At 44.4% G+C, this 17,675-nt stretch overlaps 1 protein-coding gene across 2 annotated transcripts in view; it reads right to left on the bottom strand.

Annotated features, from left to right (window-relative positions):
- Positions 1–16,624, bottom strand: part of LOC306918488 (metabotropic glutamate receptor 4-like) — a 314,226-nt gene extending 297,602 nt beyond the window's left edge. For both annotated transcript variants that reach the window (XM_079496079.1, XM_079496078.1), the window contains exon 1: positions 16,413–16,624. The gene's annotated coding sequence lies outside the window, so the exon portion shown is untranslated. The remainder of the gene's footprint in view (positions 1–16,412) is intronic.
- Positions 16,625–17,675: the final 1,051 nt, after the last annotated feature.

Raw genomic sequence — 17,675 nt, 5'->3', positions numbered from 1 at the left:
AGGGGAGGTAGTTTAGAGACCAGGATTACTGCATGTTTTTTGTGAGGGTACCTACCCTAGGGGGCACGGGGAGAACATGCAAACTCCACACAGAAAGGCCCTTTCACCAACCCCGCCTCGGGTATGGGCACTGATGACGCGGAGGAGAGGACACGCCGCCAGCGCCCACAGCATCCCCAGCGGGAATCGAACCCAGGACCTTCTAGCTGTGAGGCGACAGCACTACTGACTGTGCCACCATGCCCCATTCATGTATTTATTTATTATAAAAAAACAAAAACAATATATTTTGGGGCGGGCCAGCTTTCTATCTGGCTGCATGCGATCTGCAGGTGTTGGTCCACTGTGTTGTATGAAGTCCAGAGTCAACACAGCCATTTATCAGGATATGTTAGAGCACTTTGTGCTTCTGTATGTTGACAGGCTTCATGGAAATGCTGATTTTCCTTTCCAGTTGGATTTGGCACCTGCCTGCAGTGCCAAAACGACTAGTAACTGGTGTATTGACCATGGTATTACTGTGCTTAACTGACCAGCCAACTGACCTGAACCCCACAGAGAATCTAGGTTGTATTGTCAAGAGGAAGGTGTGAGACATAAGACCAGAGGTGAAAGTGGGCCGGGGCGGTCCGGAGCTCCGACCCGGTAAGACCTGACGCCAAGAAAAAGAAAACAATCACAACATTATATAGGCTACCAACGTCAGAATCGGGCAGATTAACACACACAAGTGTTATCTTCTTCTGAATTGTAACGGTGTGTTTATGTCAGTCAGCGATGCGATCCGTTGTTATTAATTCATTAATTGACTGGGTTCCACAGATAAATAATATTGTGTAAGATAGCAGATCTACAAGCTCACCACATCTTGCGTGAAGAACCGCAGCACAAAAAGCCTCCAGTACAATAATACACAATAATACAGGCAGTGATGGAAAAAGTACTTTTTACTTTAAAGCTTCCTCTTTCTCTTGCTGTGTTGCCAGTTTTGCAAGAGAAACAAGTGACCAGGTCTATGAAAACAAACACAAATGAAAATAGCTGATCTACAAGCTCACAACGACACATTGTGAGGTTGTACATCTGTTATTTAAAAACACATAGAGTAAATCGAAATATTTTGAACATTTTTTAAACATTTTTTTTAAAAAAAGGCACAAAATATGTTCAGATGGCTGTCCGTGGACAATTTTCCTAGAAGCTTTGTCATTGGTCGATTTGCCTGTCTACTTCCTGATTGGTTAGTCATTGCGACGGGTTTTGTTTCGGCCAATGACAAAGCTTCTAGGAACATCTTTGAATGCAGATTGCGGCCCCGAGATGTGTCACAGAGACCTTTTTTTGGGGAGCGTTCTACCCATTGTTCTGAATACAACAAAAAAAAGTCATTAAAATGTTGACATATTATTGCTTATAGCAGCTTTAAGTAAAAGTATCAAGACATCAATCTAGAAATACTATGTTACAAGTCTGGAATTCAAAATCTACTTGAGTAAAAGTACAAAAGTATTGCCATCAAAATTGACTTAGTAAATTTACACGGTGAGAAGCGGAGGCAGTGTGAGACGATGTTCTCTGTGAGCTTTTCGTGCACGACATGGCGATTACAAACGACGGGGATGCAACATTTGAATAATGATGTCTGAGGAAACGATCCTTAATCATCTCCATCCATCTCCCCCCCCCCACCCCCGTCTGTGTGGCTGTCGTGCAAAAGCCACCACCCCACACACAAAGGAGGAGGATTCATGCGTTCATGCAGCCAGACACTGGTACGGATTCTGTGTTGCACGATGGAAACAATCCTCCGGTTCTCTTCTCCTGCTCGAGAAGAGACGAGGAGAGCAGAGTTATACATCATTTACCCCAGTGGTTTTCAACCAGAGGTCCAGGGACCATCAGTGGTCCTTGAGGGCATTCCAGGTGATCGACCCTCATTAGATTAAAGATTAACTTTAACTCTTTTGAGCGTAAATTGAACCCAAATGGACCCGCTCTGGATTAAGAGTGCCTGTTAATGATTGTGCAGTACAGGTAGGGAATGAGACTTTGCCCCAGGTGAAGAAGTTTAAGTATCTCGGGGTCTTGTTCATGAGTGAGAGGAGGACGGAGAAGGAGATCAGCCGGAGAACCAGAGCAGCAGAGGACGGAATTGCAGTGGCTGTACCGCACTGACAAAAAGAGAGCTGAGCCAGAAGGCAAAGCTCTCAGTCTACCAAGCAATCTTCGTTCCTACTCGTTCCACACTTATGGTCATGAAGTGTGGGTCATGACCCAAAGAATAAGGTCCCCAAGAATACAAGCGGACGAAATGAGTTTTCTCAGACGGGTGGCTGGCATCTCCCTTAGAGATAGGGTGAAGTTCAGTCACCGACCCGCTGCTTCCTCGCTTGAAAAGGAGCCAGCTTAGGTGGTCCTGAGCGTCTCCCTAGGGAGGTCCTCGAGGCACGTCCCACTGGAAGGAGACCCCCGGGAAGACCCAGGACCAGATGGGGGGATTCCATCTCCACACTGGCCCAGGAACACGTCTGGATCCCCCAGGATGAAGTTACTAATGTTGCTCTGGAGATGGAAGTCTGGAGCTCTCTGGTGGAGCTGTTGCCCCAGCGACCCGACTCTGGATAAGCGGTTGAAGATGGATGGATGGATGGATGGATGCTAAATGCCTAAATTATATATTGAACTAGCGGTATAGTGAGTCTTGAACAAGCTCAGTCCAATGATGAGCCTCCTCCCGCTAACGAGCACTAACTCGTTAAGACCTGCTTAAGGTGGAGAAGGTGCGGTGCCTCCCATAACTCTAAAATGCTGAGTGGTAATTTAACTCCCAGAGCTGCCCTTAGTCTTACCGGACCATTACACTGGAAAAATACTGAGTGTGCATTTTAACTCTCATGGCTACAATTGGAACCATTGAGAGTGTCACAACTCTCTCTCCCTCAATGGCTCTGGTTTAGCCAATGACGTATAGCATGGAGGTGATTCTCTCTGTGCCAGAGTATGTCGCTGATGGAATATAAACGATGGAAATGGACGTTTGAATAATGGTGTAGGAGGTGAAGCTTCAAGTGAAATAACTGTGCTAAGGCGTGATTTCTGTATACGGGAAGAATAACATTGCACCACCTTACACCTTTAAACATGTGATGATGTGACAATAAAGATCATTCTGTTTTCTTTATTATTGAGGGGCGCTAGCCCATCCTATACACAGGTTTAATGTTTGTCTTTAGTTCAATGTTTTGTAAACGCATTGACAGGAAGAATTACGGGAAGAATTACGTCATAATGTGTCATTTACTTCATATTGTCTCTTTATTGTTAAAAACAAAAGAATAACATGGAGATGCGAGGTTTCTGGCCGACAGTAACAATACACTTCCTTCTCTGGCTCTGTTCACGTTGGACTGGTGGGTGTAGTTGTGTAATAAATCACGTCCAGAGTGTGAGCAGACATTGAAACCCCTGTTGGTTTCATTTTCTGTGCATTCATCTCTCTCTACAGCACAAAGCACCACACTCATCACTCAGTATCCAGTGATCTCTAGAGGCATTTAGATCCAACACAACACTGATCTCTAGAAGCATTTAGACCCAACATAACACTGATCTCTAGAAGCATTTAGACCCAACATAACACTGATCTCTAGAAGCATTTAGACCCAACATAACATGGATCTCTATAGGCATTTAGGTACAACACGTTATGGATCTAAAAACACATTTCGGGTCCAGCGAAGCGGACAAGTAATCGGACGTGACATGGATGGAACTATAGGCACGTAACGATTTATCGTAAATCGATTAAAATCGATTCAAACAATTTAAACCGTTTGTGGTTAAATCACAATTTGAATCCGCATGAAAACAGGGCATGTTAACAAAAAAGATAATTAAATACAGGATCTTTGTGAGAGAACCGATTAAAGAAAAAAAAATCACACCCGTGTGAAGTGAGGGGCGCTAATATATTAAAGTCTAACTCATGTTAATTAGGTGATGAGGTAATGGTAATGTAAAACAAACGGTGCAAACAAACATTAAACGCCATTAACAATAAAGAGACAATGACGTAATGAGGCACATTATGACGTACATTTTCCCTTCATTGTCAATGGCGTTTACAAAACAAACATTGAACTAAAGACAAACATTAAACCTGTATATAGGCCCTGAAAAACAATAGCCTGACTGACGACTGATTGTGGTTGCTCAGATAGTCTCAAAAGGAAAGAGTTTTCTTGACTACTTGGACGGCGAGGCGAGAACTACAAGATTTCAGTGAAACTACAATCAATAGAGTAATTTATTTGATCCTTGATCTTATACTGTAAATTGTTTAAACTCCGGCTAAAGCTGCGAGCCGACTAGATTGCTTCGGGCCTACCAGCCTCCCAGCTGTTGTACGGGACAGGCCCAAACCTGTCCCGACAGATTGACAGATTTCATCAAAGCCCATTCAAACAGGCATGCAGCGAGTGACGCAGGGGTTCTCATCTGGATCAGCGACAGGTCTGCTCATGAGAGGGGCGCAGGACACCTTGTGTAAAAAAAACCAACACACCCATGTGAAGTGAGGGGCGCTCTTTGTTCTTACCTCTTATCACCATACATATCTCATTCCGGCAAATCTCAATTTGCGTCCTCACTTTTCTGTCTTACTTGTCTATAATGTTTGCGTTTACACAAACCCGGAAAGCTGGGCATAGAAGGGGCTAGCGCCCCTCTCTCTCTTTCAAAAACAAAAGCTAACCATAATCCAGGTATAGTCAATCGCAGGGCACGTGCACAAACGAGCAACGCGGGTGACAATTCCACAGGATTGCGCCCGTGAAAATACACTTGCGTAACCACCCTTCAAACTTCTCCGCATGTCCAAAATAAACGCACATAGGCACGTCGGTCACTCCCCGTCTGAAGAGGCCTTAAGGCTGCACGATATTAGAAAAGCATGCGATATCCGATAACGTTTAATATTGCATATCAACCTTGAACAAAACTTGAATCGGTTCAGGAATGATATGCCATTTATTTACCTCGACAAATACCGTCTCTTGCGATATGTATACTTCGCATGATGACACCTCGATGAAGGTACATTTATGTATACCTCGCATGATGACACCTCGATGAAGGTACATTTATGTATACCTCGCATGATGACACCTCGATGAAGGTACATTTATGTATACCTCGCATGATGACACCTCGATGAAGGTACATTTATGTATACCTCACATGACACCTCGATGAAGGTACATTTATGTATACCTCGCATGATGACACCTCGATGAAGGTACATTTTCGATATGTCTTGCAGCCTTAACGTACACAATGTACGTTCATATACAGTGCATGAATGTGTCATCATAACACCTGCTGCCAATCAATCAGTGTGTGGATGATCTCTCTCTCTCTCTCCTCTCTCTCTCTTCACACCCCTACCTCCAGAGTACACAACAGTAGTACACACCTACTGCACGTGCACCTTTTCTATTAGGCTGTCATGTCTAATCCCCTGCTATGTGCATCTAGCAGCCCCACTCCCACGACACACGCACGCACGCACGCACAAAAAAAAGAAATGTTGATTATCATTTCCATGTGGGTCTTTCTCAGCCCGCCGCTGCTGTGTGGCACATATGAATAGAAATGTGGACTCTGAGAGAGAGAGAGAGAGAGAGAGAGAGAGAGAGAGAGAGAGAGAGAGAGAGAGAGAGAGAGAACGGTGCAGGGAAGGAGAATAGAGGTTTGGAGAGCATTTAGGAGCAGAGCAGAACAGAGCTGAGTGCTTCCACTATGCTCCATGTCTGTGTGAACTGCTGTGCACAACAACAGCCTGCCTGCCTCATATGGAGCAGCAGAAAACCTGCAGGAAAGATAGAACTATAAATTCCCACTGGTTTCAGTCAAACTTTCTCACCCAGCAGTGCATATACTGTATATACTGTATATATATATATATAGGACTAAGTAAGCCTTGCCGAGCCATGAGGCCCATAGGGGCAGGAGCCCATCTCCTGTTTCTGTAGCGGGAGGCAGTTTGATGTACAAATACACCCACTGGACAGTGGACATGTAGTACAAGTACACCCTCTGGACGTGACACTAATATGGACTTACCCCCAATCTAACCCTTGATGCCGAGTGCCAAGCAGGGAGGCACTGGGTCTTTGGTATGAGCTGGCCGGGGATCGAACCCCGAACCTCCCAATCCCAGGGCGGACACTCTAAGCACAAGGCCACTGAACTGGCCATGGTCTGTATATGATTATGGTTTCCTGCAAATCATGCAGCGAGGGGCAGCGCTCGACACGGCCGGCCACTGCTGTCCAGTAAGATAAAAATGAGCTAAATATGTAGCGAAATCGCGACACCCTTAGGGAACATGTCTCACTCATATCTGAGCAACGGCCAGAGACGAAACCATCACGCGTAATGTGTACAACGATGTTAACGAGCTCTTCTTCTGTCCTCATCCTGTCTGACATGCACGGCACGATGAACCCTCACATCATATCACATCACATCACAACACGGAACAGAACAGCACATCAGATCACAGCATATCACAGAATAAAAACCCTATAGTCCAATGGGTAACCCTAACCTCAGTCTTAACCGGCCACGTAGGTCGCTAACCCTAACCTCAGTCTTAACCGGCCGCGTAAGTTGCTAACCCTAACCTCAGTCTTAACCGGCCACGTAGGTCGCTAACCCTAACCTCAGTCTTAGCCGGCCACGTAGGTCGCTAACCCTAACCTCAGTCTTAACCGGCCACGTAGGTTGCTAACCCTAACCTCAGTCTTAACCAGCCACGTAGGTCGCTAACCCTAACCTCAGTCTTAACCAGCCATGTAGTTCGCTAACCCTAACCTCAGTCTTAAAGGGACACTTCACCCTTTTTGCAAAAAAATACATGTTAATGATGTTTAGAAGATTTAGAACACTTTACTTGGGGGTCTTGATGTGTGAAATATGTGGTTTTAGATATTTTAGTAGTGAGCCCAGTGTCTCTGATGTCATGGACACTGGGCTCACTAACTTCCTGGACTACAATTCCCATAATGCTTTGGAGCACTGCGCCTCCTTGCGGATAGGGGGAAGGCTGTCTTACTGAGACAACATGTAGTCCAGGAAGTAAGTGAGCCCAGTGTCCATGACATCAGAGACACTGGGCTCATTGCTAAAATCTAAAATATCTAAAACCACATATTATACACATAGTCCCCCAGGAAAGTGTTCTAAATCTTCTGAATGTCATTAACATATATTGTTTTTCAAAAATGGTGGAGTGTCCCTTTAACCGGCCACGTAGGTCAGACTAACGGGAGGTTGGACTTATGAGCAGTCCCCCACAAATGAGGGAAGTGGACAGTGGTGGGAAAAGTACTGATTGTTTTACTGTACTGTAATGTAGAAAAAAAGTCTGGAATTGAAAACCAACATCATTATGTAATGTACTTTTTATCTGCTCAATATTTTCATCGGCTCAATATTTATAAAAACCCACACATGTTTACTTAAGTTAACAAGGCAAAAATAGCTGTTCTGCAAACGAGCGACGCAACGCCTGAGCTTGTAGATCTACGTTTGTGTGACAAAGGCAAGGTACAGTAGCAGGACATTGATTTAAAATAGAAAACATAAAGTTGAAATGTGGAGATCCGAGGTTTGCTTTCCTGAACGAGTCATTATGCTGAGGTCAAGAGCAACTTGCACCACATTAACATCACAATGCTTTGGAAAAAGGATCTAATTTAGACTCTTTATAATCGAATGTAATCCTTGACGTCTAAAGGACTCATTTCAGTAATCTGCTGCCGTATGGTCGTGTACATCCATTTGTCAACCAGATAAAAAGGCCACTCACTTAAAACATGATTACTGCTCCTTTATCGTCTATGATGCGTTAGGATGTCTTCAACAGGGAGTCCGGGACCCATAGGGGGGTCCTCAGAGTTACTGCGCTGGGGGTGGGGGGGGGGCATCGTTTTTTACATTACATCTACAAATGACATCTTCACAGAACTAGTCTTGTATATCGTGTAAAATATCGTTACATTTTATTTATTTTTATTTCGATTTCTGCTAAGCAGCAAGCTGTATACAGTATGCTTAGATGATTTCTAATTATATTAGGATAAATTTGCGCAACTGTAAAGACGAAACGGAAGTGGGGAGGAGGCTTCACTTCCGCTTTTATATTTTTACTCATGATCAGAGCTTGGGTTGCTCCAGACTGTAGGCCTATGACGGAAGCATTTTGAAAATTGCGAGAGGCAACGGTCTGGCCTATCACGGAACCAATGCCCGGCCATTAGGGTGGTTCATTCACACAGCGGTGGCGTCAGGAGGATTGGTTTCTATAGGATCAGTGGGTGTATAGGGTTGTTAAGAGGTTTTCTCTGCCTTCCAAACCCACTCAATGAATTTAGATTTCCCCAGACGGGTCAGGTCGGTGTGTAGGTAGGTGCACATGATGTCTGATTGTGTGTCTACAGACAGACTATCCCAGATATACTGCAGGCTTCAGTAGAATCAACTGAAGATGTAGCCTAACTGATATATAGAACCTGAATTGATCATGTCGGTTAATCAATGCACACGCACGCACGCACGCACGCACGCACGCACGCACCTACCCACCAGTGTTGTTTTTGTTGACTAGAACTAAAAATGTTCGTCGACTACCTTTTTTCACTGAGGAAAACTAAATATATAAAACTATACTAAAATGCCAGGGAGGGACTAGTGGACAAGAGATCCATGTAGAACTAAAAGACAAGTCACTTTATAGAAAATTACTAAATTACTTATAAATGATCTATTCTACACGCCCGCAATTGTGCAATTTTGTACACACATGTGCATGCGTGCAGGTGTGTGTGTGTGTGTGTGTGTGTGTGTGTGTGTGTGTGTGTGTGTGTGTGTGTGTGTGTGTGTGTGTGTGTGAACCGTGGGTGAACGTGGTTCGTCAGATAGTTTTTTCTCAACCGATTCTTCTAGCTTCGGGTCACCTAAAATTCAAGAGGGTGCCCAGTGATCCCTTGAGCATTTTTAGTTATTAAGCCCTTAATTCCCGAAACAAACAAATCCCCGAAAATAAAGCTTTATATTATTTAATGCAAAAATACTAAAAGTCTAAATGCATCAAATGTTCTACAGTGTTTGAATGTGGATATGCACAATGTATTTGATTCATGATTAATGCATTATTAATTAATCCAAATTAACCCCTTCATGCCTGAAAACCCCCAAATCCCATAAAATATATTTTATGCCCAGCTTTCCATGTTTGCGTAAACACAAACATTGAAGAATAAAGTGAAGACGGAAAAGTGAGGCGTGTTTATCCATGAATGGGGATATGTACATCCATCCATCCATCTTCAACCGCTTATCTGTAGTCGGGTCGCGGGGGCAACAGCTCCACCAAAGAGCTCCAGACTTCCCTCTCAGGAGCAACATTATAGTCCATATTGTCAGGTCCCTTTTCGTTCACTTTTGTTCCCATACCAAGGAAGGGCACATCCTATGCATTATTGCATAGACAATACCCTTCTGGACTTTGGGTTCAAAGTTATCCTTCTGTCCTGCGGTATTTTGTCACAAGCCAGAAATGTATACAAAAGTGTATAACCAAAAAACTAAAATCTTGTGCTGCTGTTTTTGCTGTTTTTGGCAGAGAAAATGTTAACCCGGTCGATGCCAAACTTTGCACACACACTCCCTGGATGCCAACGATGAACCTCTGCCCCGCATTTTCCAGAACGGCCTGTTATAGCGCCACCATGAGGCAGCTTTTCACATTTTTTACCTAAAACTGCACGATCTGCGTGAAACGTTGCATGCACACTCCCAGAGGCCAAGGACAAACCTTTGACCTGCATTTTCCGCATCTGCCTTTTATAGCGCCACCAGGAGGCCGACTTTTGTAAAACACATTTTTGGATATTACTCCTCCAGATTCTGTCCAAAAATCTCGCAAATCGTTACACAGTATCTCTATGGTCGTGTGCTCAAGTCGGATCTGTCCGATATTTCATATTCCATCCTAATTGGCTATAATTGGCTTTCACAGTTTGCAAGATTGCCCCGTTTTGAACAAAAGCCTCAAATCATGAACGCAGCATGCAATTTACGTGAAATCTTTCACACATTTTCTTACTAGGCTGAGGAATATATACCACCCTTTTCACATTGGTCTGATATAGCGCCACCAACAGGTTGATTTTTGCTAAACACATTTTTGGAACAAAATGCCTCAAATCATCCAATTGCCATCAAAGGCAAACATGTTTATATTACTCCTAAACATTTTGACAAACATCTCACACAGTCCTATCCTCCTGGTGGAGACCTGTGCCCAGAAGGGCACTTTTTCTAGTTTATGATGAATTCCTGATCTGTTCTTTGGCTGGTGTATATTTGTACGTCTAAATGTTTTGATGAATTGAACAAGGTGGACCCGCTTGTAAACAAGTGTAATGCTTTATCGGGTCGTCCACTCACAGTTAACAGTTTTTGTATTGAGTTGTGCTTGAAATGTACTGTAATTCTGCAAACTGTTAATAAATACTTCACCAAAAAAGTTCAGTTTGGTTGAACTGGACATTGTTCTATAACTAGATGTCTTGTTAGTCTATAGGCTACTAGCCTGGTAAACCAACCAGGAGGAGAGAACACGCCCTCAGCACCCACAGCGTCCCTAGCAGGAATCGAACCCAGGACCTTCTATCTGTGAGGCGACAACGCTACCGACTGCGGGCTCTGTGCCCCCTACAACCCACCTCTAATGCCATTTCTTTACTCATACGGTACTGGACTAGCTACAACCCAACTTCTGAAGGTCCTTTCAGAGGGACGCAGGCGTTGTGGCCTGGGTCAACGACATGTCTGCTCATGAGGGGCGCGGGATGCGTAGCACGGGGGGGGTGGGGGGGGGGGGAAAGCTCACCACAATCCAGATCTAGTCGCCCGGTCTAGTGTGCACGAAACGAGCACGACAATTTCACGGTACCGCGCCCGTGAAAATACGCTAATGCGTAATAGCCCCTCAACCAAAACAAACTTGCACCTTTCATTGAAAATGAATTACTCGTCGCGTCAGTCGCTCCACTGCTTTGAGAGACTGGACTGGCTGCGCTCAGATGACACATAATACATCTTGCTTACAGATAGATGTTGTACTATCTTTCTTTATCCATGGTGTGGTTTGTAATTGTTGGAACATCAACGTCACTGAAGGTTCAATTTGTTTGTTTAAGAAACAGAGAGGGGACATTTTTCTCCATACAGTATATGCTGTACTTTGTCATAAGACAAATAATCAATCAAGCCAGACTGTTTCACTGTTAACACAGACAGACAGCTGGACTATACAGAGGAAGTTGAAGCCAAAATGTTGACACACACACACCACACCTCTGTGTGAGAGAGTGGCCTGTGTGAGAAAGTGAGTCTCTCTCTCTCTCAAAAAGAGCTACACAGTGTGTATGTATGCAAATTACACTCCTTAACCTCCCACGCACACACATGCACGGACACACACACACACAGTGCTGTTCCTATTCATTCCCACACGATGGAACACTTAGGAGAGAGAAGCACTAATCTCTCATGTTGTACCAAATTACCACAATATCAGCTGGGAGGAAAAAAATGGGAGAAATGGAGTGCGAGCGTGTGAGCAATGCGTGCGTGCATGTGTGCGTGCATGTGTGCAAATACTATTCAGGGAGAATGTTCCGGCTACAAGGATGCATTCTTCTGCTTTGGAAGTGTTGAACACATAACAGAGGCTCTGCATCTGGAGAGGTGAAAACACACTCCACGGTTTGACCAGGAGAACTGCTTGTACTGTGGTGTGCTTGCGTGTGCGCGCGCGCGCGTGCGTGCGTGTGTAGGGGAGGGAGTCCGTTTTTTGAGGCACGCTCTCCAACCAGTTTGACGTTTCACGGGCATACCGCAGCGACGCATGCTGATGATTTACGACGTAGGTCTTTATCAGTGCGCAACTGGAACAACGTCATAAAGCACACTTCACAACATTCGGCAGGGCGACTTGCTCAACCGACGATGCTATCAACTTTCGATGGTACGCTACGTGGTAACCGTGGTGACCACAGGAAACAGGGAATCAGGGTTCGATTCCGGAGAGGGAGCTGAAAGGGGAATAGTGGGTGTGCGCATGCATGAATCAAGTGGCAAATCCAGTGGCAAAGTGAGTGGCAAAGTGAGTTTATCGTTGTTTAACGCAATCCGATTTCTGTTTGGATGTATGGGCTGTCAACTTTGTCAAGGCCATAAAGTAATTATTTGAGATCCGTTATTTGCTCAGAATACACTAGTGAGAATCATCTCTGATGATCTATTTATACAGAAAAAAACTCACAAGGTCTCCTTTAAGACCTTGGGCTTTTTGCCATGATGACGTGGCACGCGCCCAGCACCCGGTGCAGAAAACGGGGCCTAGCTTTGTCGTGTTAACACATGCAACAATTTGAGCTTCACTCACCACGGGCTGGCAACGTCACGGCCATTGTGCCATGCATTATCCGCCTCACAGGAAGTTCCTGAGATTCGGTTTCGAGGAAAAGGTTCCTCACAACAACCAGTCTATCAGCCAGCGGTGACTAAGGTCAGGCTGTCCCAGTGGATTGTGGATGCCATTCAGATGGCTTACTCCAGCAGAGGTGTTTTGCCACCTGTGGAGGAGTGTGGGAACCGCCATCAGGCCCCCTAGTCCTTGTCCTGAGGGTTAAGTCACTATACTGGGTTGAGACCAGTATGGTCGAATCAGAGCTTATGAGGAAACTTCGGTTGCCAGCTCCTTGTGTGAACGGGGCCCCTGGGTCAGGGACCCAGTGAGCCTCGACCTTCTGAACCTCTCTCTCCATCAGGCGGGGGGTCTGAGTGGTAGATTGATGACGTGTTCGCCGTTCAAGGGCGGGATCAGCCCGGGAGGTTGCTCTCTCTCTCTTGTGATAACGTAGGCAGTGTATGAGTCTCACTAGCGTATTCTGAGCAAATAACTGATCTCAAATAACTGAAGGTTATGAAATAACTATGCTTATTTAATCAGTATTTGCGATGAATATGCCAGGTTGCCCTTCTCGCTTGTGTATGCAGTAGAAAAGGGTAATCTGGGTGAGTGTGCGGAGGCGTGGCCCCATTTTATGCACCGGGTGCTGGGAGCGTGCCACGTCATCACGCACAAAAGCCCAAGGTCTTAAAGGAGACCTTGTGAGTGTATGAAAAGTTTATTTTCCCTGTAGAAATAGATCAGAGATGATTCTTACTAGCATATTCATCGCAAATACTGATATTTGTTATGAACCACGGTTATTTCATAACCTTCAGTTTTTGACACTCAGTAGGCGTTCCCGCAGAACTTCTGGGTATGATGATGATGTCACGCGCATACCCTCTATAATTATGCATAAAGAAGGCATTTTCAAAACACTTTGCTATACTGTATACAATCCCAAAACGTCCTTTTATATTTTCAGACACAAGTGTCGACCCTTATGAGAGTGCTGTGCAAACTCGTGGTAAAACAGCGATGTCCCCTCATGACCGTATATAGTTCACGTCACATTTGATTGGAATGCAGTGCTGGGTTGTGCACAGACAGACCTCAATTAGTTCGCAGCGCAAACGGACATAAATTGTGCGCTCAATAATTGAATTCCAATGAAGCCTTTCAAAACACATTGACACGTCCCATCGACGGGAGGAGATTAACGGGCAGCGAATGGAAGCCATCACACGGCCGACATAATGGAACGGAATGGAATCAACTGACCATAGACGAAGAAATGTAATTTATAATAACGTTATGGGTCCGGGGACCCCCAGTGGTCCTTGAGGGGATTCTCAGGGGGACCTTGGCTAAATCATTGACAGGTGGCAAGTTAACAAATGGACCCTTACAGGTCTGTAATTCTGAGAGTGTAACAAATGTAACCAAATGGACCCTTGCAGGGTCTGTAACTCATAGTGTAACAAATGTAACCAAATGGACCCTTACAGGGTCTGTAACTATGAGAGTGTACAAAACAAATGTAACCAAATGGACCCTTACAGGGTCTGTAACTCTGAGAGTGTACAAAAATGTAACCAATTACAGGGTCCATGGAGTATAGGCTATTGTTATATAGGGTAAGAAATGTAGCTTACAGATATCCTTTCTCTCATTCAATCATCTCCAGGCCTCGTGGCCGATGACTAATGTGTCTAATTTAAATTATTTAGAGGTGATTTGGTGATGAAGTGTTTGTGGCGCCCGGAGGGCTTCAACAACATAACAGCCTGAAGAGAACACACACACACACACACACACACACACACACACACACACACACACACACACACACACACACACACACACACACACACACACACACACACACACACACACACACACACACACACACACACACACACACACACACACACACACACACACACACACACACACACACACACACACACACACACACACACACACACACACACACACACACACACACACACACACTTTACTGGGGCGGCAGCGGCTCCCAGTTTGATCCCGCGGGTTCCCCCAGTAGTGTCGAAGTGTCCTTGAGCAAGACTCTGAGGGTAGCTGAGTGCGTGTGTGTAATGCACAATCTATGTAAATCGCTTTGGATAAACTTAAGGCACTATAAATGAACCATTTATATCAGTCGGGTGTTTTCAATGAATGAATCTATCATCGTGGTTAAAATGGAGTTTGAAGTTACAAACGTGTTTTGAAGTGAAATATGCCCCATTAAGACAGATCATACACCTGCCTTCTAAATCCGCAGTTCTATTTTGCTGTGCCAAGGACCCCCACGATGATATGTATCTGCCCCCCCCCACCCCCCTGAAAATGTTTTGTAAACTACGATGATAGAAGTCTTTTAGTCTCAGTCAACAAAATGAACACTGCTTTGTGCTAATGAAAGCATCTGTTGAAGAGAGGTGTGTGTGTGTGTGTGTGTGTGTGTGTGTGTGTGTGTGTGTGTGTGTGTGTGTGTGTGTGTGTGTGTGTGTGTGTGTGTGCGCGTGGGGGGGGCAACCCCCGCTTTTGTACCTCAATGCAATGCAATATAGACTGATTGAGTGAGTGCAGGGTGAGTCATCTGTTGAGTCTATTATATGTCTGATCAAAGGGGAAAAGAAATCCCAAAACATAGGGTCAAAAAAATGCACTCTCCATCTGTCTGGAGAGGACAACACACACGCGCACACACACACACACACACACAATCGCACGGGGGGGGGTCATCGTTCATTTTTCACTTTCATTTGTTTTTCCTTCAGTCGACAGGTTTCATCTTGTTAGGATGAATTTGGAATCCTGCATTGGATAATACGCTTTGTCGTTTGCATTCTATAGGCTATATTATATGAACTTCATTTATCATAACTTAAGGTTTCTACATTCAGCTGTAGATAAATAATATATGGCTAGTTGGCTACAGACATGCACCTTTAGATTGAAACAACTCATATGCCAAAATATAAGTCTACAAGTCTATAGAATAAATTGCCAACAGCGGTGGATGGATGTGAAATGTTTGCAGTCCATTTATACTATTCTATAAGATTGGATTTGTATATACGATACATTCATTCATTCATTCATTCATTCAAAGCTGTAGCTTGTTCTCCTCTATGGCTGGAAGCCACATGAATGCGGTGCACTGCCAATTAACTGCCAAATACAAAACGCCTCAAGTCCACCACCAGAGACCAAATGAACGCGGAGGAGTCTTTGCTGTTATTTGCAACGCATTCTATATACTGAGAATGCCTATGATCTTCATTTAACACTGCTTTTAATTCAGCTAAAACATATCCACGTTTTCCTTTTACAAGAAACCATACAGATGTGAGATGTCGCATCTGCAAAAAAAAACTATGGAACGCGATCTTCACCAGAGCTCTGCTGTAACGTTCCTCTATGAGAGAGACACCAAAGCAATGCAGTGCCAAGAAAACTCACAAACATCATCTTGTCAGATCATCTAATCCCTTTTACTGATACAAGCATCTGATCGTAACCCTTCTGTATAACTCTGAGTGTATAGCGAGAATGGAACCAATTTGCACCGCACACGCGGGTTCTAGTATAGCCTATATTCGCCACACTCTCGGAGTTAAATTAACACTTAGGAATGTATCGCCTCCAGCATTGTTGGAACCACCATACGAAATCCAGGCAGGTGCCAGAATACACACACCATGTCAGTTCATATGCCAGCTTAGTTTTCACACACACAAACCACGTCGAATCCATCTGTGCACGGACACTAATAAAACTATATACACAGACAGCTCGCATTCGTGTCCAAGTCAAACCGCATGACTGCATAAAACCCCCAGCTCGCTCTTACCTTTTGCTGCTAATCCGTGTGGCGTGCAGTCAAAGTAGAGTCCACAATCTTTTAATTTCGAGGGAGGAAAATTAACTTCTTGCGACGATCAATGCGGCTCCAATCTTTCCCTCTTTATTTCTTCCTTCCTCTCTTTTCCAGCCGGTCTTTGTGTGAGTGTGAATCCGCGTCTTGGATCTTTGTGGTAGGAGAGAATGATGATGAGTGGCTGCCTGCAAGCAAAGCCCACGGTGGAGGAGGAGAAACTCGCTTCTCAGTGCTGGGAAATAAACAGGTGTGGAGAAATAAACGTCTAATTGCTGATAGTCCGATTGGACAGAAGGAGCGTTTTTAATTCCGGTGTGATGTTTTTTTCCCCTTATAAACACACAACAGAACAGACTCCAGGAACAAGTCAATGTTTTTTTTGAATGACGAGAGAGAGAGAGAGATTGAGAGAGAGAGAGAGAGCGAGCAGAGAGAGAGAGAGGATTGCAGTCAGAAATTTAAATTTGTATGTGTTTATTTGCACTGAATTAATTCCCTCCCATCTTTAGGAGAGTGTGGGTTCTTTTCAAAGCTTTGAGCATGCATGCAGATGATGGTTCAGAATTTAGTCTCCAGAAACCAAATGCCTCACAGTTGCAGCGAGTAGAGGCGCTGCCCACAGCCTAGTGGTGCTGAAAATGAAATACACAACAGTCTTACATTTTAAATTAAACTTTATAGAAGAGTGTGCCGTTCTTTTTTCCCTGTGTGTGTGTGTGTGTGTGTGTGTGTGTGTGTGTGTGTGTGTGTGTGTGTGTGCATGCGCGCGTGCGTGCGTGTGTGTGTGTGTGTGTGTGTGTGTGTGTGTGTGTGTGTGTGTGTGTTGAGACAGACAGTCAGAGGGGGTGATCTGATCTGAAATATACATCATTATTTTGGGACGCAATTTGAATTCTTGCTTCTTTTTTAAATTCCCACCCGCCTTAGAAGAGTTTTAAGCTTTAAAATATACATTTAATTAAAATGCAATAGTTTAAAAAAAATCACACCTGTGTGAAGTGAGGGGCACTCTTATCATTAGCCTATGCATCATCTCATTCTGGCCAATCAGAATTTGCGTCCTCACCTTCGTCTTCAATGTTTGTGTTACGCAATGTTTGTGTTTACACAAACACTCAAAATAATTGCCCATTCATTGTCAATGACATTTAATGTTTGCGTTAGGACAAAGTTTGTGTTTACACGCACAATAAAAGCTGGACATCAGTCCAGGATGGGGTCATCCAGGGTTCCCCA

Source organism: Electrona antarctica (assembly GCF_951216825.1).
Source record: "Electrona antarctica genome assembly, chromosome: 2".
NCBI lineage: Eukaryota > Metazoa > Chordata > Actinopteri > Myctophiformes > Myctophidae > Electrona > Electrona antarctica.
The sequence above is the reverse complement of the archived record's forward strand: the minus strand, read 5'-3'. Positions and strand labels throughout refer to the sequence as shown.